The 17,953-nt window shown below is 46.4% G+C and overlaps 9 non-coding genes across 9 annotated transcripts; all 9 read left to right on the top strand.

The window, feature by feature from the left end:
- Positions 1-976: 976 nt before the first annotated feature.
- Positions 977-1,058, top strand: trnal-aag (transfer RNA leucine (anticodon AAG)). Its single transcript has one exon. It is a non-coding gene; the product is annotated as a tRNA-Leu (tRNA).
- A 1,125-nt stretch (positions 1,059-2,183) lies between these two features.
- On the top strand, positions 2,184-2,256 carry trnav-uac (transfer RNA valine (anticodon UAC)). Its single transcript has one exon. It is a non-coding gene; the product is annotated as a tRNA-Val (tRNA).
- A 2,854-nt stretch (positions 2,257-5,110) lies between these two features.
- trnav-uac (transfer RNA valine (anticodon UAC)) lies at positions 5,111-5,183 on the top strand. Its single transcript has one exon. It is a non-coding gene; the product is annotated as a tRNA-Val (tRNA).
- Positions 5,184-6,843: 1,660 nt separating this feature from the next.
- Positions 6,844-6,925, top strand: trnal-aag (transfer RNA leucine (anticodon AAG)). The gene has a single exon. It is a non-coding gene; the product is annotated as a tRNA-Leu (tRNA).
- Positions 6,926-8,050: 1,125 nt separating this feature from the next.
- trnav-uac (transfer RNA valine (anticodon UAC)) lies at positions 8,051-8,123 on the top strand. The gene has a single exon. It is a non-coding gene; the product is annotated as a tRNA-Val (tRNA).
- Positions 8,124-10,977: 2,854 nt separating this feature from the next.
- Positions 10,978-11,050, top strand: trnav-uac (transfer RNA valine (anticodon UAC)). Its single transcript has one exon. It is a non-coding gene; the product is annotated as a tRNA-Val (tRNA).
- A 1,660-nt stretch (positions 11,051-12,710) lies between these two features.
- On the top strand, positions 12,711-12,792 carry trnal-aag (transfer RNA leucine (anticodon AAG)). Its single transcript has one exon. It is a non-coding gene; the product is annotated as a tRNA-Leu (tRNA).
- Positions 12,793-13,917: 1,125 nt separating this feature from the next.
- trnav-uac (transfer RNA valine (anticodon UAC)) lies at positions 13,918-13,990 on the top strand. Its single transcript has one exon. It is a non-coding gene; the product is annotated as a tRNA-Val (tRNA).
- A 2,854-nt stretch (positions 13,991-16,844) lies between these two features.
- On the top strand, positions 16,845-16,917 carry trnav-uac (transfer RNA valine (anticodon UAC)). Its single transcript has one exon. It is a non-coding gene; the product is annotated as a tRNA-Val (tRNA).
- The last annotated feature ends 1,036 nt before the right edge of the window (positions 16,918-17,953 follow it).

The following is a 17,953-nucleotide window of genomic DNA, read 5'->3' on the forward strand; positions in this document are numbered from 1 at the left end:
CGAGTGGGGAAGTGAGGCAGTTGCAGCTCTGGAGAAAGTCCTTCGTTGTGATTCACTCAGCAACCAGAGACGTGACGGTGACTCAGGCGTGAGAGCTCTTCACATCGTGAACAAAAAGCAATCAAGGGCAGTTAGCACCTCTTCCGGAGTGGGGGTGGGGTGAGGTAATTACCTTTTGACTTCTGTTACTATGTTCGGAAACTGCCTTTTGGATTGAGGTGAAGAGAAACTGCATTTCTAAAAAGCACCATGGAACTTGTTAAACTTTATTGAGTCGCTTATTCTCATCGATTCCCACACAGGTTTCCAACTCAGTTGGTATCCATGAGGCTCATGTCCAGGTGCAATCTGCAGCAAATTGCACGGTTAGGTAAAAGGCAAGGAAAGTGGCCTCTCGAACCGGCCCCGAGGTCAGACCTTCCTCACAATGTAATCTGTCCTTCTCGGATTGTAATGCTACCTCCGGTTTTAGGGTGGAACATTCTTTGGGAACCTTATTCTGCAAAACAGACACAGTGACTGAAACTATGCTGCACGGTATGATTTGGGACACGGCCTGCTCAGCTTTGTGCATTTCCCCTGTAGTCCGGTGTGTTTCATGTTCCGTGTAAACGTGAAAGTTGTCCTGTTTCGAGCAATGGGTGAAATCATTGAGCAAAGCAAGAATCGAAATTGCAGTAATGTCAAGTAGCTCATGGTAATTTGACCCAATCATAATCGATCATATATTCTCACGCACTCACAGATACATCTGTAGCTGAATCGAAGTCTGAGAAGATAGACTCAGTTTACCAGTGATTTTTGTCTGGATTGATGGGCTATCGTTAACTGCTGAGAAATTGATATTGTAGACGGGCACATCCCAGCAGCTGTGCGAGTCGGAGAGGGATCATGGAACCCTTTTCACGTGAGTTTACATCTGTTGTTATGCAGGAACACAATTGGAAGTGCAAGAAAATGGAGTCGTGGGCGTGTTGGTAGTGTGGCCGAGCGGTCTAAGGCGCTGGATTAAGCCTCCAGTCTCGTCAGAGGCGTGGGTTCGAATCCCACCGCTGCCATTTCTGCGGAGCAGCTAGTTTAAATGCTGTTTCGATCCCCTGCGGCATTTCTGTTTAAAACAGAAGCAAAGTGAGTTTGCTTCCCGGGGAATTGATTGTGGTGTTGGTAAGTGCCGAATTTTCCAAAGTGTCTGTGCTGTCATGCTCGTGTTCGCCTCCCGCGCGGAAAATCGCCAGCGGCTCTACTCTTGCTTTCTGTTCCAGGCAAGTTGAGCTTTTACTGGAACCGAATGGAGACTGGTATTTCATCGTTGTTGCGAAACAGAGTCCTACGGTGACTCGACTCGTCGTTATTTGGTTTTCTGGCCAATGAGAAAATCGTTCCAATGTATTTCGATGTCATATGTTATTGAATTTCTCCCACTTCCTTCATTTCAGTCCTGGAGTCATCGGAAGGGAAAGGTAATCTAATCGAGACTGTGATTGGTGAAATTCACTTTTTATGGCCCATTCTTATTATGTTCTTTTCTTGTCTCTTTGCAGCATTGTCTGGGAAGTGGTGGTGCACTCAGGCTCCAGTATGTTTGAAAGAGTAGTTTGGAATTGCCCTGTTGTTAGTTGTGTGATTACGTTATGGCTCATGCCCCCTGACTGTCTCACATTTAGCATTCAAGCTCGCTGTGTCTGAAAATGCATTTGGTTTTCCCGTTTTGTTTGTGTTCCGTGTTAAATGCTTTCTGTTTTGCGATTCGCTCAATACATTACGAATTAACAGGGTTTCTGAGGTAACTTCCAGCTGCAAAAATCCTCAACTGAGAATCTGGGAAATTTTCACGGAGTATGGTCAGTCGGAGCAAAAGTAAGGAAGTCGTTCGTTTCTGCAGTGTTTCACAATGCTACCTTTCCCGTGAGCAGTCGAACAGACGAAAAGATTTTGCCACAGACTGCGACGGTAAGCTCCGCAAAAACGTAATTCTTTAAAGCAGGTGTAAGCGACACAACGTTATTGGGGTACACCGCGTGGAAACAGATACTTCGGTGTATTTCTTCCATGCTCACCACATAGCCAAAATTAAACAAGTCCCATTAAACAACGAGCTAACGGAAACAGAAAGGTGAAAGGTCGAATGGCTTCAACTTTCAGTGCTGGATGCCACTGAGCTGCAGCGGGGACGACCTAGGCTTGTTTCTGTAGTGTAGTGGTCATCACGTTCGCCTTACACGCGAAAGGTCCCCAGTTCGAAACTGGGCAGAAACTGCTTTGCTCTTCAACTGCAGCCTTTGACATCGACAAGAACGGAGCTTTCTTGCTTGCTTTCCCATGTGCAAACCTGCCTTCGAGTTTGCTCGAATAAATCGTCGCTCGTAGTGCAATGCAATGCCGCTCCGTTTAATTACTGTGCAAAAGCATTGTAAAGTTTTTCTCCAACCTGGTTCTGATCATATGCCATTCTGTTTGAGAGTGTAGTTACCCCCTTCTGATCCTTCCACGAAAAGCATTACCGCATTCGCATTCCTTGCGCAGGCGGCCCGGTTCAAAGACAGGGAAGAAGCTGATGTGCTGGTGTCACAGTGCACCACGGATTCCTCAACTAGTCTGTCTGTCAAATGTATCCCAAAGTCGTCTCTGAAAGACCTCATTTGGAAGGTGTCTGTCGTTATTCAACGTGTGAGAATTGGCACCAGAGGTCCTGAATCATGTTTTGGAGCAGTTCGCACGTTAGTGGCTCATTCAATCAGCAACAGCAATGAAAGAAATTCCACTCTCAGAGGAACCTCTGGACCTGTGCTTTCATAGCGTCGCTAGTATTAAGGTGCGCCCCGAGATCTAAGCCAGGTTGGAACGGAAACGGAGGAATCGACAGAGAGGCTACAGAATGACATCGCATCCATTTGGTTTTCATTAAATCACTGACGAGCAGGAAAATGTAAACGGGGAGGGCGAGTGGGGAAGTGAGGCAGTTGCAGCTCTGGAGAAAGTCCTTCGTTGTGATTCACTCAGCAACCAGAGACGTGACGGTGACTCAGGCGTGAGAGCTCTTCACATCGTGAACAAAAAGCAATCAAGGGCAGTTAGCACCTCTTCCGGAGTGGGGGTGGGGTGAGGTAATTACCTTTTGACTTCTGTTACTATGTTCGGAAACTGCCTTTTGGATTGAGGTGAAGAGAAACTGCATTTCTAAAAAGCACCATGGAACTTGTTAAACTTTATTGAGTCGCTTATTCTCATCGATTCCCACACAGGTTTCCAACTCAGTTGGTATCCATGAGGCTCATGTCCAGGTGCAATCTGCAGCAAATTGCACGGTTAGGTAAAAGGCAAGGAAAGTGGCCTCTCGAACCGGCCCCGAGGTCAGACCTTCCTCACAATGTAATCTGTCCTTCTCGGATTGTAATGCTACCTCCGGTTTTAGGGTGGAACATTCTTTGGGAACCTTATTCTGCAAAACAGACACAGTGACTGAAACTATGCTGCACGGTATGATTTGGGACACGGCCTGCTCAGCTTTGTGCATTTCCCCTGTAGTCCGGTGTGTTTCATGTTCCGTGTAAACGTGAAAGTTGTCCTGTTTCGAGCAATGGGTGAAATCATTGAGCAAAGCAAGAATCGAAATTGCAGTAATGTCAAGTAGCTCATGGTAATTTGACCCAATCATAATCGATCATATATTCTCACGCACTCACAGATACATCTGTAGCTGAATCGAAGTCTGAGAAGATAGACTCAGTTTACCAGTGATTTTTGTCTGGATTGATGGGCTATCGTTAACTGCTGAGAAATTGATATTGTAGACGGGCACATCCCAGCAGCTGTGCGAGTCGGAGAGGGATCATGGAACCCTTTTCACGTGAGTTTACATCTGTTGTTATGCAGGAACACAATTGGAAGTGCAAGAAAATAGAGTCGTGGGCGTGTTGGTAGTCTAAGGCGCTGGATTAAGGCTCCAGTCTCGACAGAGGCGTGGGTTCGAATCCCACCGCTGCCATTTCTGCGGAGCAGCTAGTTTAAATGCTGTTTCGATCCCCTGCGGCATTTCTGTTTAAAACAGAAGCAAAATGAGTTTGCTTCCCGGGGAATTGATTGTGGTGTTGGTAAGTGCCGAATTTTCCAAAGTGTCTGTGCTGTCATGCTCGTGTTCGCCTCCCGCGCGGAAAATCGCCAGCGGCTCTACTCTTGCTTTCTGTTCCAGGCAAGTTGAGCTTTTACTGGAACCGAATGGAGACTGCTATTTCATCGTTGTTGCGAAACAGAGTCCTACGGTGACTCGACTCGTCGTTATTTGGTTTTCTGGCCAATGAGAAAATCGTTCCAATGTATTTCGATGTCATATGTTATTGAATTTCTCCCACTTCCTTCATTTCAGTCCTGGAGTCATCGGAAGGGAAAGGTAATCTAATCGAGACTGTGATTGGTGAAATTCACTTTTTATGGCCCATTCTTATTATGTTCTTTTTTTGTCTCTTTGCAGCATTGTCTGGGAAGTGGTGGTGCACTCAGGCTCCAGTATGTTTGAAAGAGTAGTTTGGAATTGCCCTGTTGTTAGTTGTGTGATTACGTTATGGCTCATGCCCCCTGACTGTCTCACATTTAGCATTCAAGCTCGCTGTGTCTGAAAATGCATTTGGTTTTCCCGTTTTGTTTGTGTTCCGTGTTAAATGCTTTCTGTTTTGCGATTCGCTCAATACATTACGAATTAACAGGGTTTCTGAGGTAACTTCCAGCTGCAAAAATCCTCAACTGAGAATCTGGGAAATTTTCACGGAGTATGGTCAGTCGGAGCAAAAGTAAGGAAGTCGTTCGTTTCTGCAGTGTTTCACAATGCTACCTTTCCCGTGAGCAGTCGAACAGACGAAAAGATTTTGCCACAGACTGCGACGGTAAGCTCCGCAAAAACGTAATTCTTTAAAGCAGGTGTAAGCGACACAACGTTATTGGGGTACACCGCGTGGAAACAGATACTTCGGTGTATTTCTTCCATGCTCACCACATAGCCAAAATTAAACAAGTCCCATTAAACAACGAGCTAACGGAAACAGAAAGGTGAAAGGTCGAATGGCTTCAACTTTCAGTGCTGGATGCCACTGAGCTGCAGCGGGGACGACCGAGGCTTGTTTCTGTAGTGTAGTGGTCATCACGTTCGCCTTACACGCGAAAGGTCCCCAGTTCGAAACTGGGCAGAAACTGCTTTGCTCTTCAACTGCAGCCTTTGACATCGACAAGAACGGAGCTTTCTTGCTTGCTTTCCCATGTGCAAACCTGCCTTCGAGTTTGCTCGAATAAATCGTCGCTCGTAGTGCAATGCAATGCCGCTCCGTTTAATTACTGTGCAAAAGCATTGTAAAGTTTTTCTCCAACCTGGTTCTGATCATATGCCATTCTGTTTGAGAGTGTAGTTACCCCCTTCTGATCCTTCCACGAAAAGCATTACCGCATTCGCATTCCTTGCGCAGGCGGCCCGGTTCAAAGACAGGGAAGAAGCTGATGTGCTGGTGTCACAGTGCACCACGGATTCCTCAACTAGTCTGTCTGTCAAATGTATCCCAAAGTCGTCTCTGAAAGACCTCATTTGGAAGGTGTCTGTCGTTATTCAACGTGTGAGAATTGGCACCAGAGGTCCTGAATCATGTTTTGGAGCAGTTCGCACGTTAGTGGCTCATTCAATCAGCAACAGCAATGAAAGAAATTCCACTCTCAGAGGAACCTCTGGACCTGTGCTTTCATAGCGTCGCTAGTATTAAGGTGCGCCCCGAGATCTAAGCCAGGTTGGAACGGAAACGGAGGAATCGACAGAGAGGCTACAGAATGACATCGCATCCATTTGGTTTTCATTAAATCACTGACGAGCAGGAAAATGTAAACGGGGAGGGCGAGTGGGGAAGTGAGGCAGTTGCAGCTCTGGAGAAAGTCCTTCGTTGTGATTCACTCAGCAACCAGAGACGTGACGGTGACTCAGGCGTGAGAGCTCTTCACATCGTGAACAAAAAGCAATCAAGGGCAGTTAGCACCTCTTCCGGAGTGGGGGTGGGGTGAGGTAATTACCTTTTGACTTCTGTTACTATGTTCGGAAACTGCCTTTTGGATTGAGGTGAAGAGAAACTGCATTTCTAAAAAGCACCATGGAACTTGTTAAACTTTATTGAGTCGCTTATTCTCATCGATTCCCACACAGGTTTCCAACTCAGTTGGTATCCATGAGGCTCATGTCCAGGTGCAATCTGCAGCAAATTGCACGGTAAGGTAAAAGGCAAGGAAAGTGGCATCTCGAACCGGCCCCGAGGTCAGACCTTCCTCACAATGTAATCTGTCCTTCTCGGATTGTAATGCTACCTCCGGTTTTAGGGTGGAACATTCTTTGGGAACCTTATTCTGCAAAACAGACACAGTGACTGAAACTATGCTGCACGGTATGATTTGGGACACGGCCTGCTCAGCTTTGTGCATTTCCCCTGTAGTCCGGTGTGTTTCATGTTCCGTGTAAACGTGAAAGTTGTCCTGTTTCGAGCAATGGGTGAAATCATTGAGCAAAGCAAGAATCGAAATTGCAGTAATGTCAAGTAGCTCATGGTAATTTGACCCAATCATAATCGATAATATATTCTCACGCACTCACAGATACATCTGTAGCTGAATCGAAGTCTGAGAAGATAGACTCAGTTTACCAGTGATTTTTGTCTGGATTGATGGGCTATCGTTAACTGCTGAGAAATTGATATTGTAGACGGGCACATCCCAGCAGCTGTGCGAGTCGGAGAGGGATCATGGAACCCTTTTCACGTGAGTTTACATCTGTTGTTATGCAGGAACACAATTGGAAGTGCAAGAAAATGGAGTCGTGGGCGTGTTGGTAGTGTGGCCGAGCGGTCTAAGGCGCTGGATTAAGGCTCCAGTCTCGTCAGAGGCGTGGGTTCGAATCCCACCGCTGCCATTTCTGCGGAGCAGCTAGTTTAAATGCTGTTTCGATCCCCTGCGGCATTTCTGTTTAAAACAGAAGCAAAGCGAGTTTGCTTCCCGGGGAATTGATTGTGGTGTTGGTAAGTGCCGAATTTTCCAAAGTGTCTGTGCTGTCATGCTCGTGTTCGCCTCCCGCGCGGAAAATCGCCAGCGGCTCTACTCTTGCTTTCTGTTCCAGGCAAGTTGAGCTTTTACTGGAACCGAATGGAGACTGGTATTTCATCGTTGTTGCGAAACAGAGTCCTACGGTGACTCGACTCGTCGTTATTTGGTTTTCTGGCCAATGAGAAAATCGTTCCAATGTATTTCGATGTCATATGTTATTGAATTTCTCCCACTTCCTTCATTTCAGTCCTGGAGTCATCGGAAGGGAAAGGTAATCTAATCGAGACTGTGATTGGTGAAATTCACTTTTTATGGCCCATTCTTATTATGTTCTTTTCTTGTCTCTTTGCAGCATTGTCTGGGAAGTGGTGGTGCACTCAGGCTCCAGTATGTTTGAAAGAGTAGTTTGGAATTGCCCTGTTGTTAGTTGTGTGATTACGTTATGGCTCATGCCCCCTGACTGTCTCACATTTAGCATTCAAGCTCGCTGTGTCTGAAAATGCATTTGGTTTTCCCGTTTTGTTTGTGTTCCGTGTTAAATGCTTTCCGTTTTGCGATTCGCTCAATACATTACGAATTAACAGGGTTTCTGAGGTAACTTCCAGCTGCAAAAATCCTCAACTGAGAATCTGGGAAATTTTCACGGAGTATGGTCAGTCGGAGCAAAAGTAAGGAAGTCGTTCGTTTCTGCAGTGTTTCACAATGCTACCTTTCCCGTGAGCAGTCGAACAGACGAAAAGATTTTGCCACAGACTGCGACGGTAAGCTCCGCAAAAACGTAATTCTTTAAAGCAGGTGTAAGCGACACAACGTTATTGGGGTACACCGCGTGGAAACAGATACTTCGGTGTATTTCTTCCATGCTCACCACATAGCCAAAATTAAACAAGTCCCATTAAACAACGAGCTAACGGAAACAGAAAGGTGAAAGGTCGAATGGCTTCAACTTTCAGTGCTGGATGCCACTGAGCTGCAGCGGGGACGACCTAGGCTTGTTTCTGTAGTGTAGTGGTCATCACGTTCGCCTTACACGCGAAAGGTCCCCAGTTCGAAACTGGGCAGAAACTGCTTTGCTCTTCAACTGCAGCCTTTGACATCGACAAGAACGGAGCTTTCTTGCTTGCTTTCCCATGTGCAAACCTGCCTTCGAGTTTGCTCGAATAAATCGTCGCTCGTAGTGCAATGCAATGCCGCTCCGTTTAATTACTGTGCAAAAGCATTGTAAAGTTTTTCTCCAACCTGGTTCTGATCATATGCCATTCTGTTTGAGAGTGTAGTTACCCCCTTCTGATCCTTCCACGAAAAGCATTACCGCATTCGCATTCCTTGCGCAGGCGGCCCGGTTCAAAGACAGGGAAGAAGCTGATGTGCTGGTGTCACAGTGCACCACGGATTCCTCAACTAGTCTGTCTGTCAAATGTATCCCAAAGTCGTCTCTGAAAGACCTCATTTGGAAGGTGTCTGTCGTTATTCAACGTGTGAGAATTGGCACCAGAGGTCCTGAATCATGTTTTGGAGCAGTTCGCACGTTAGTGGCTCATTCAATCAGCAACAGCAATGAAAGAAATTCCACTCTCAGAGGAACCTCTGGACCTGTGCTTTCATAGCGTCGCTAGTATTAAGGTGCGCCCCGAGATCTAAGCCAGGTTGGAACGGAAACGGAGGAATCGACAGAGAGGCTACAGAATGACATCGCATCCATTTGGTTTTCATTAAATCACTGACGAGCAGGAAAATGTAAACGGGGAGGGCGAGTGGGGAAGTGAGGCAGTTGCAGCTCTGGAGAAAGTCCTTCGTTGTGATTCACTCAGCAACCAGAGACGTGACGGTGACTCAGGCGTGAGAGCTCTTCACATCGTGAACAAAAAGCAATCAAGGGCAGTTAGCACCTCTTCCGGAGTGGGGGTGGGGTGAGGTAATTACCTTTTGACTTCTGTTACTATGTTCGGAAACTGCCTTTTGGATTGAGGTGAAGAGAAACTGCATTTCTAAAAAGCACCATGGAACTTGTTAAACTTTATTGAGTCGCTTATTCTCATCGATTCCCACACAGGTTTCCAACTCAGTTGGTATCCATGAGGCTCATGTCCAGGTGCAATCTGCAGCAAATTGCACGGTTAGGTAAAAGGCAAGGAAAGTGGCCTCTCGAACCGGCCCCGAGGTCAGACCTTCCTCACAATGTAATCTGTCCTTCTCGGATTGTAATGCTACCTCCGGTTTTAGGGTGGAACATTCTTTGGGAACCTTATTCTGCAAAACAGACACAGTGACTGAAACTATGCTGCACGGTATGATTTGGGACACGGCCTGCTCAGCTTTGTGCATTTCCCCTGTAGTCCGGTGTGTTTCATGTTCCGTGTAAACGTGAAAGTTGTCCTGTTTCGAGCAATGGGTGAAATCATTGAGCAAAGCAAGAATCGAAATTGCAGTAATGTCAAGTAGCTCATGGTAATTTGACCCAATCATAATCGATCATATATTCTCACGCACTCACAGATACATCTGTAGCTGAATCGAAGTCTGAGAAGATAGACTCAGTTTACCAGTGATTTTTGTCTGGATTGATGGGCTATCGTTAACTGCTGAGAAATTGATATTGTAGACGGGCACATCCCAGCAGCTGTGCGAGTCGGAGAGGGATCATGGAACCCTTTTCACGTGAGTTTACATCTGTTGTTATGCAGGAACACAATTGGAAGTGCAAGAAAATAGAGTCGTGGGCGTGTTGGTAGTCTAAGGCGCTGGATTAAGGCTCCAGTCTCGACAGAGGCGTGGGTTCGAATCCCACCGCTGCCATTTCTGCGGAGCAGCTAGTTTAAATGCTGTTTCGATCCCCTGCGGCATTTCTGTTTAAAACAGAAGCAAAATGAGTTTGCTTCCCGGGGAATTGATTGTGGTGTTGGTAAGTGCCGAATTTTCCAAAGTGTCTGTGCTGTCATGCTCGTGTTCGCCTCCCGCGCGGAAAATCGCCAGCGGCTCTACTCTTGCTTTCTGTTCCAGGCAAGTTGAGCTTTTACTGGAACCGAATGGAGACTGCTATTTCATCGTTGTTGCGAAACAGAGTCCTACGGTGACTCGACTCGTCGTTATTTGGTTTTCTGGCCAATGAGAAAATCGTTCCAATGTATTTCGATGTCATATGTTATTGAATTTCTCCCACTTCCTTCATTTCAGTCCTGGAGTCATCGGAAGGGAAAGGTAATCTAATCGAGACTGTGATTGGTGAAATTCACTTTTTATGGCCCATTCTTATTATGTTCTTTTCTTGTCTCTTTGCAGCATTGTCTGGGAAGTGGTGGTGCACTCAGGCTCCAGTATGTTTGAAAGAGTAGTTTGGAATTGCCCTGTTGTTAGTTGTGTGATTACGTTATGGCTCATGCCCCCTGACTGTCTCACATTTAGCATTCAAGCTCGCTGTGTCTGAAAATGCATTTGGTTTTCCCGTTTTGTTTGTGTTCCGTGTTAAATGCTTTCTGTTTTGCGATTCGCTCAATACATTACGAATTAACAGGGTTTCTGAGGTAACTTCCAGCTGCAAAAATCCTCAACTGAGAATCTGGGAAATTTTCACGGAGTATGGTCAGTCGGAGCAAAAGTAAGGAAGTCGTTCGTTTCTGCAGTGTTTCACAATGCTACCTTTCCCGTGAGCAGTCGAACAGACGAAAAGATTTTGCCACAGACTGCGACGGTAAGCTCCGCAAAAACGTAATTCTTTAAAGCAGGTGTAAGCGACACAACGTTATTGGGGTACACCGCGTGGAAACAGATACTTCGGTGTATTTCTTCCATGCTCACCACATAGCCAAAATTAAACAAGTCCCATTAAACAACGAGCTAACGGAAACAGAAAGGTGAAAGGTCGAATGGCTTCAACTTTCAGTGCTGGATGCCACTGAGCTGCAGCGGGGACGACCGAGGCTTGTTTCTGTAGTGTAGTGGTCATCACGTTCGCCTTACACGCGAAAGGTCCCCAGTTCGAAACTGGGCAGAAACTGCTTTGCTCTTCAACTGCAGCCTTTGACATCGACAAGAACGGAGCTTTCTTGCTTGCTTTCCCATGTGCAAACCTGCCTTCGAGTTTGCTCGAATAAATCGTCGCTCGTAGTGCAATGCAATGCCGCTCCGTTTAATTACTGTGCAAAAGCATTGTAAAGTTTTTCTCCAACCTGGTTCTGATCATATGCCATTCTGTTTGAGAGTGTAGTTACCCCCTTCTGATCCTTCCACGAAAAGCATTACCGCATTCGCATTCCTTGCGCAGGCGGCCCGGTTCAAAGACAGGGAAGAAGCTGATGTGCTGGTGTCACAGTGCACCACGGATTCCTCAACTAGTCTGTCTGTCAAATGTATCCCAAAGTCGTCTCTGAAAGACCTCATTTGGAAGGTGTCTGTCGTTATTCAACGTGTGAGAATTGGCACCAGAGGTCCTGAATCATGTTTTGGAGCAGTTCGCACGTTAGTGGCTCATTCAATCAGCAACAGCAATGAAAGAAATTCCACTCTCAGAGGAACCTCTGGACCTGTGCTTTCATAGCGTCGCTAGTATTAAGGTGCGCCCCGATATCTAAGCCAGGTTGGAACGGAAACGGAGGAATCGACAGAGAGGCTACAGAATGACATCGCATCCATTTGGTTTTCATTAAATCACTGACGAGCAGGAAAATGTAAACGGGGAGGGCGAGTGGGGAAGTGAGGCAGTTGCAGCTCTGGAGAAAGTCCTTCGTTGTGATTCACTCAGCAACCAGAGACGTGACGGTGACTCAGGCGTGAGAGCTCTTCACATCGTGAACAAAAAGCAATCAAGGGCAGTTAGCACCTCTTCCGGAGTGGGGGTGGGGTGAGGTAATTACCTTTTGACTTCTGTTACTATGTTCGGAAACTGCCTTTTGGATTGAGGTGAAGAGAAACTGCATTTCTAAAAAGCACCATGGAACTTGTTAAACTTTATTGAGTCGCTTATTCTCATCGATTCCCACACAGGTTTCCAACTCAGTTGGTATCCATGAGGCTCATGTCCAGGTGCAATCTGCAGCAAATTGCACGGTAAGGTAAAAGGCAAGGAAAGTGGCATCTCGAACCGGCCCCGAGGTCAGACCTTCCTCACAATGTAATCTGTCCTTCTCGGATTGTAATGCTACCTCCGGTTTTAGGGTGGAACATTCTTTGGGAACCTTATTCTGCAAAACAGACACAGTGACTGAAACTATGCTGCACGGTATGATTTGGGACACGGCCTGCTCAGCTTTGTGCATTTCCCCTGTAGTCCGGTGTGTTTCATGTTCCGTGTAAACGTGAAAGTTGTCCTGTTTCGAGCAATGGGTGAAATCATTGAGCAAAGCAAGAATCGAAATTGCAGTAATGTCAAGTAGCTCATGGTAATTTGACCCAATCATAATCGATCATATATTCTCACGCACTCACAGATACATCTGTAGCTGAATCGAAGTCTGAGAAGATAGACTCAGTTTACCAGTGATTTTTGTCTGGATTGATGGGCTATCGTTAACTGCTGAGAAATTGATATTGTAGACGGGCACATCCCAGCAGCTGTGCGAGTCGGAGAGGGATCATGGAACCCTTTTCACGTGAGTTTACATCTGTTGTTATGCAGGAACACAATTGGAAGTGCAAGAAAATGGAGTCGTGGGCGTGTTGGTAGTGTGGCCGAGCGGTCTAAGGCGCTGGATTAAGCCTCCAGTCTCGTCAGAGGCGTGGGTTCGAATCCCACCGCTGCCATTTCTGCGGAGCAGCTAGTTTAAATGCTGTTTCGATCCCCTGCGGCATTTCTGTTTAAAACAGAAGCAAAGTGAGTTTGCTTCCCGGGGAATTGATTGTGGTGTTGGTAAGTGCCGAATTTTCCAAAGTGTCTGTGCTGTCATGCTCGTGTTCGCCTCCCGCGCGGAAAATCGCCAGCGGCTCTACTCTTGCTTTCTGTTCCAGGCAAGTTGAGCTTTTACTGGAACCGAATGGAGACTGGTATTTCATCGTTGTTGCGAAACAGAGTCCTACGGTGACTCGACTCGTCGTTATTTGGTTTTCTGGCCAATGAGAAAATCGTTCCAATGTATTTCGATGTCATATGTTATTGAATTTCTCCCACTTCCTTCATTTCAGTCCTGGAGTCATCGGAAGGGAAAGGTAATCTAATCGAGACTGTGATTGGTGAAATTCACTTTTTATGGCCCATTCTTATTATGTTCTTTTCTTGTCTCTTTGCAGCATTGTCTGGGAAGTGGTGGTGCACTCAGGCTCCAGTATGTTTGAAAGAGTAGTTTGGAATTGCCCTGTTGTTAGTTGTGTGATTACGTTATGGCTCATGCCCCCTGACTGTCTCACATTTAGCATTCAAGCTCGCTGTGTCTGAAAATGCATTTGGTTTTCCCGTTTTGTTTGTGTTCCGTGTTAAATGCTTTCTGTTTTGCGATTCGCTCAATACATTACGAATTAACAGGGTTTCTGAGGTAACTTCCAGCTGCAAAAATCCTCAACTGAGAATCTGGGAAATTTTCACGGAGTATGGTCAGTCGGAGCAAAAGTAAGGAAGTCGTTCGTTTCTGCAGTGTTTCACAATGCTACCTTTCCCGTGAGCAGTCGAACAGACGAAAAGATTTTGCCACAGACTGCGACGGTAAGCTCCGCAAAAACGTAATTCTTTAAAGCAGGTGTAAGCGACACAACGTTATTGGGGTACACCGCGTGGAAACAGATACTTCGGTGTATTTCTTCCATGCTCACCACATAGCCAAAATTAAACAAGTCCCATTAAACAACGAGCTAACGGAAACAGAAAGGTGAAAGGTCGAATGGCTTCAACTTTCAGTGCTGGATGCCACTGAGCTGCAGCGGGGACGACCTAGGCTTGTTTCTGTAGTGTAGTGGTCATCACGTTCGCCTTACACGCGAAAGGTCCCCAGTTCGAAACTGGGCAGAAACTGCTTTGCTCTTCAACTGCAGCCTTTGACATCGACAAGAACGGAGCTTTCTTGCTTGCTTTCCCATGTGCAAACCTGCCTTCGAGTTTGCTCGAATAAATCGTCGCTCGTAGTGCAATGCAATGCCGCTCCGTTTAATTACTGTGCAAAAGCATTGTAAAGTTTTTCTCCAACCTGGTTCTGATCATATGCCATTCTGTTTGAGAGTGTAGTTACCCCCTTCTGATCCTTCCACGAAAAGCATTACCGCATTCGCATTCCTTGCGCAGGCGGCCCGGTTCAAAGACAGGGAAGAAGCTGATGTGCTGGTGTCACAGTGCACCACGGATTCCTCAACTAGTCTGTCTGTCAAATGTATCCCAAAGTCGTCTCTGAAAGACCTCATTTGGAAGGTGTCTGTCGTTATTCAACGTGTGAGAATTGGCACCAGAGGTCCTGAATCATGTTTTGGAGCAGTTCGCACGTTAGTGGCTCATTCAATCAGCAACAGCAATGAAAGAAATTCCACTCTCAGAGGAACCTCTGGACCTGTGCTTTCATAGCGTCGCTAGTATTAAGGTGCGCCCCGAGATCTAAGCCAGGTTGGAACGGAAACGGAGGAATCGACAGAGAGGCTACAGAATGACATCGCATCCATTTGGTTTTCATTAAATCACTGACGAGCAGGAAAATGTAAACGGGGAGGGCGAGTGGGGAAGTGAGGCAGTTGCAGCTCTGGAGAAAGTCCTTCGTTGTGATTCACTCAGCAACCAGAGACGTGACGGTGACTCAGGCGTGAGAGCTCTTCACATCGTGAACAAAAAGCAATCAAGGGCAGTTAGCACCTCTTCCGGAGTGGGGGTGGGGTGAGGTAATTACCTTTTGACTTCTGTTACTATGTTCGGAAACTGCCTTTTGGATTGAGGTGAAGAGAAACTGCATTTCTAAAAAGCACCATGGAACTTGTTAAACTTTATTGAGTCGCTTATTCTCATCGATTCCCACACAGGTTTCCAACTCAGTTGGTATCCATGAGGCTCATGTCCAGGTGCAATCTGCAGCAAATTGCACGGTTAGGTAAAAGGCAAGGAAAGTGGCCTCTCGAACCGGCCCCGAGGTCAGACCTTCCTCACAATGTAATCTGTCCTTCTCGGATTGTAATGCTACCTCCGGTTTTAGGGTGGAACATTCTTTGGGAACCTTATTCTGCAAAACAGACACAGTGACTGAAACTATGCTGCACGGTATGATTTGGGACACGGCCTGCTCAGCTTTGTGCATTTCCCCTGTAGTCCGGTGTGTTTCATGTTCCGTGTAAACGTGAAAGTTGTCCTGTTTCGAGCAATGGGTGAAATCATTGAGCAAAGCAAGAATCGAAATTGCAGTAATGTCAAGTAGCTCATGGTAATTTGACCCAATCATAATCGATCATATATTCTCACGCACTCACAGATACATCTGTAGCTGAATCGAAGTCTGAGAAGATAGACTCAGTTTACCAGTGATTTTTGTCTGGATTGATGGGCTATCGTTAACTGCTGAGAAATTGATATTGTAGACGGGCACATCCCAGCAGCTGTGCGAGTCGGAGAGGGATCATGGAACCCTTTTCACGTGAGTTTACATCTGTTGTTATGCAGGAACACAATTGGAAGTGCAAGAAAATAGAGTCGTGGGCGTGTTGGTAGTCTAAGGCGCTGGATTAAGGCTCCAGTCTCGACAGAGGCGTGGGTTCGAATCCCACCGCTGCCATTTCTGCGGAGCAGCTAGTTTAAATGCTGTTTCGATCCCCTGCGGCATTTCTGTTTAAAACAGAAGCAAAATGAGTTTGCTTCCCGGGGAATTGATTGTGGTGTTGGTAAGTGCCGAATTTTCCAAAGTGTCTGTGCTGTCATGCTCGTGTTCGCCTCCCGCGCGGAAAATCGCCAGCGGCTCTACTCTTGCTTTCTGTTCCAGGCAAGTTGAGCTTTTACTGGAACCGAATGGAGACTGCTATTTCATCGTTGTTGCGAAACAGAGTCCTACGGTGACTCGACTCGTCGTTATTTGGTTTTCTGGCCAATGAGAAAATCGTTCCAATGTATTTCGATGTCATATGTTATTGAATTTCTCCCACTTCCTTCATTTCAGTCCTGGAGTCATCGGAAGGGAAAGGTAATCTAATCGAGACTGTGATTGGTGAAATTCACTTTTTATGGCCCATTCTTATTATGTTCTTTTTTTGTCTCTTTGCAGCATTGTCTGGGAAGTGGTGGTGCACTCAGGCTCCAGTATGTTTGAAAGAGTAGTTTGGAATTGCCCTGTTGTTAGTTGTGTGATTACGTTATGGCTCATGCCCCCTGACTGTCTCACATTTAGCATTCAAGCTCGCTGTGTCTGAAAATGCATTTGGTTTTCCCGTTTTGTTTGTGTTCCGTGTTAAATGCTTTCTGTTTTGCGATTCGCTCAATACATTACGAATTAACAGGGTTTCTGAGGTAACTTCCAGCTGCAAAAATCCTCAACTGAGAATCTGGGAAATTTTCACGGAGTATGGTCAGTCGGAGCAAAAGTAAGGAAGTCGTTCGTTTCTGCAGTGTTTCACAATGCTACCTTTCCCGTGAGCAGTCGAACAGACGAAAAGATTTTGCCACAGACTGCGACGGTAAGCTCCGCAAAAACGTAATTCTTTAAAGCAGGTGTAAGCGACACAACGTTATTGGGGTACACCGCGTGGAAACAGATACTTCGGTGTATTTCTTCCATGCTCACCACATAGCCAAAATTAAACAAGTCCCATTAAACAACGAGCTAACGGAAACAGAAAGGTGAAAGGTCGAATGGCTTCAACTTTCAGTGCTGGATGCCACTGAGCTGCAGCGGGGACGACCGAGGCTTGTTTCTGTAGTGTAGTGGTCATCACGTTCGCCTTACACGCGAAAGGTCCCCAGTTCGAAACTGGGCAGAAACTGCTTTGCTCTTCAACTGCTGCCTTTGACATCGACAAGAACGGAGCTTTCTTGCTTGCTTTCCCATGTGCAAACCTGCCTTCGAGTTTGCTCGAATAAATCGTCGCTCGTAGTGCAATGCAATGCCGCTCCGTTTAATTACTGTGCAAAAGCATTGTAAAGTTTTTCTCCAACCTGGTTCTGATCATATGCCATTCTGTTTGAGAGTGTAGTTACCCCCTTCTGATCCTTCCACGAAAAGCATTACCGCATTCGCATTCCTTGCGCAGGCGGCCCGGTTCAAAGACAGGGAAGAAGCTGATGTGCTGGTGTCACAGTGCACCACGGATTCCTCAACTAGTCTGTCTGTCAAATGTATCCCAAAGTCGTCTCTGAAAGACCTCATTTGGAAGGTGTCTGTCGTTATTCAACGTGTGAGAATTGGCACCAGAGGTCCTGAATCATGTTTTGGAGCAGTTCGCACGTTAGTGGCTCATTCAATCAGCAACAGCAATGAAAGAAATTCCACTCTCAGAGGAACCTCTGGACCTGTGCTTTCATAGCGTCGCTAGTATTAAGGTGCGCCCCGAGATCTAAGCCAGGTTGGAACGGAAACGGAGGAATCGACAGAGAGGCTACAGAATGACATCGCATCCATTTGGTTTTCATTAAATCACTGACGAGCAGGAAAATGTAAACGGGGAGGGCGAGTGGGGAAGTGGGCGAGTGGGGAAGTGAGGCAGTTGCAGCTCTGGAGAAAGTCCTTCGTTGTGATTCACTCAGCAACCAGAGACGTGACGGTGACTCAGGCGTGAGAGCTCTTCACATCGTGAACAAAAAGCAATCAAGGGCAGTTAGCACCTCTTCCGGAGTGGGGGTGGGGTGAGGTAATTACCTTTTGACTTCTGTTACTATGTTCGGAAACTGCCTTTTGGATTGAGGTGAAGAGAAACTGCATTTCTAAAAAGCACCATGGAACTTGTTAAACTTTATTGAGTCGCTTATTCTCATCGATTCCCACACAGGTTTCCAACTCAGTTGGTATCCATGAGGCTCATG

This window comes from Chiloscyllium punctatum, chromosome 18, assembly GCF_047496795.1.
Source record: "Chiloscyllium punctatum isolate Juve2018m chromosome 18, sChiPun1.3, whole genome shotgun sequence".
In the NCBI taxonomy this organism is placed as follows: Eukaryota; Metazoa; Chordata; class Chondrichthyes; order Orectolobiformes; family Hemiscylliidae; genus Chiloscyllium; species Chiloscyllium punctatum.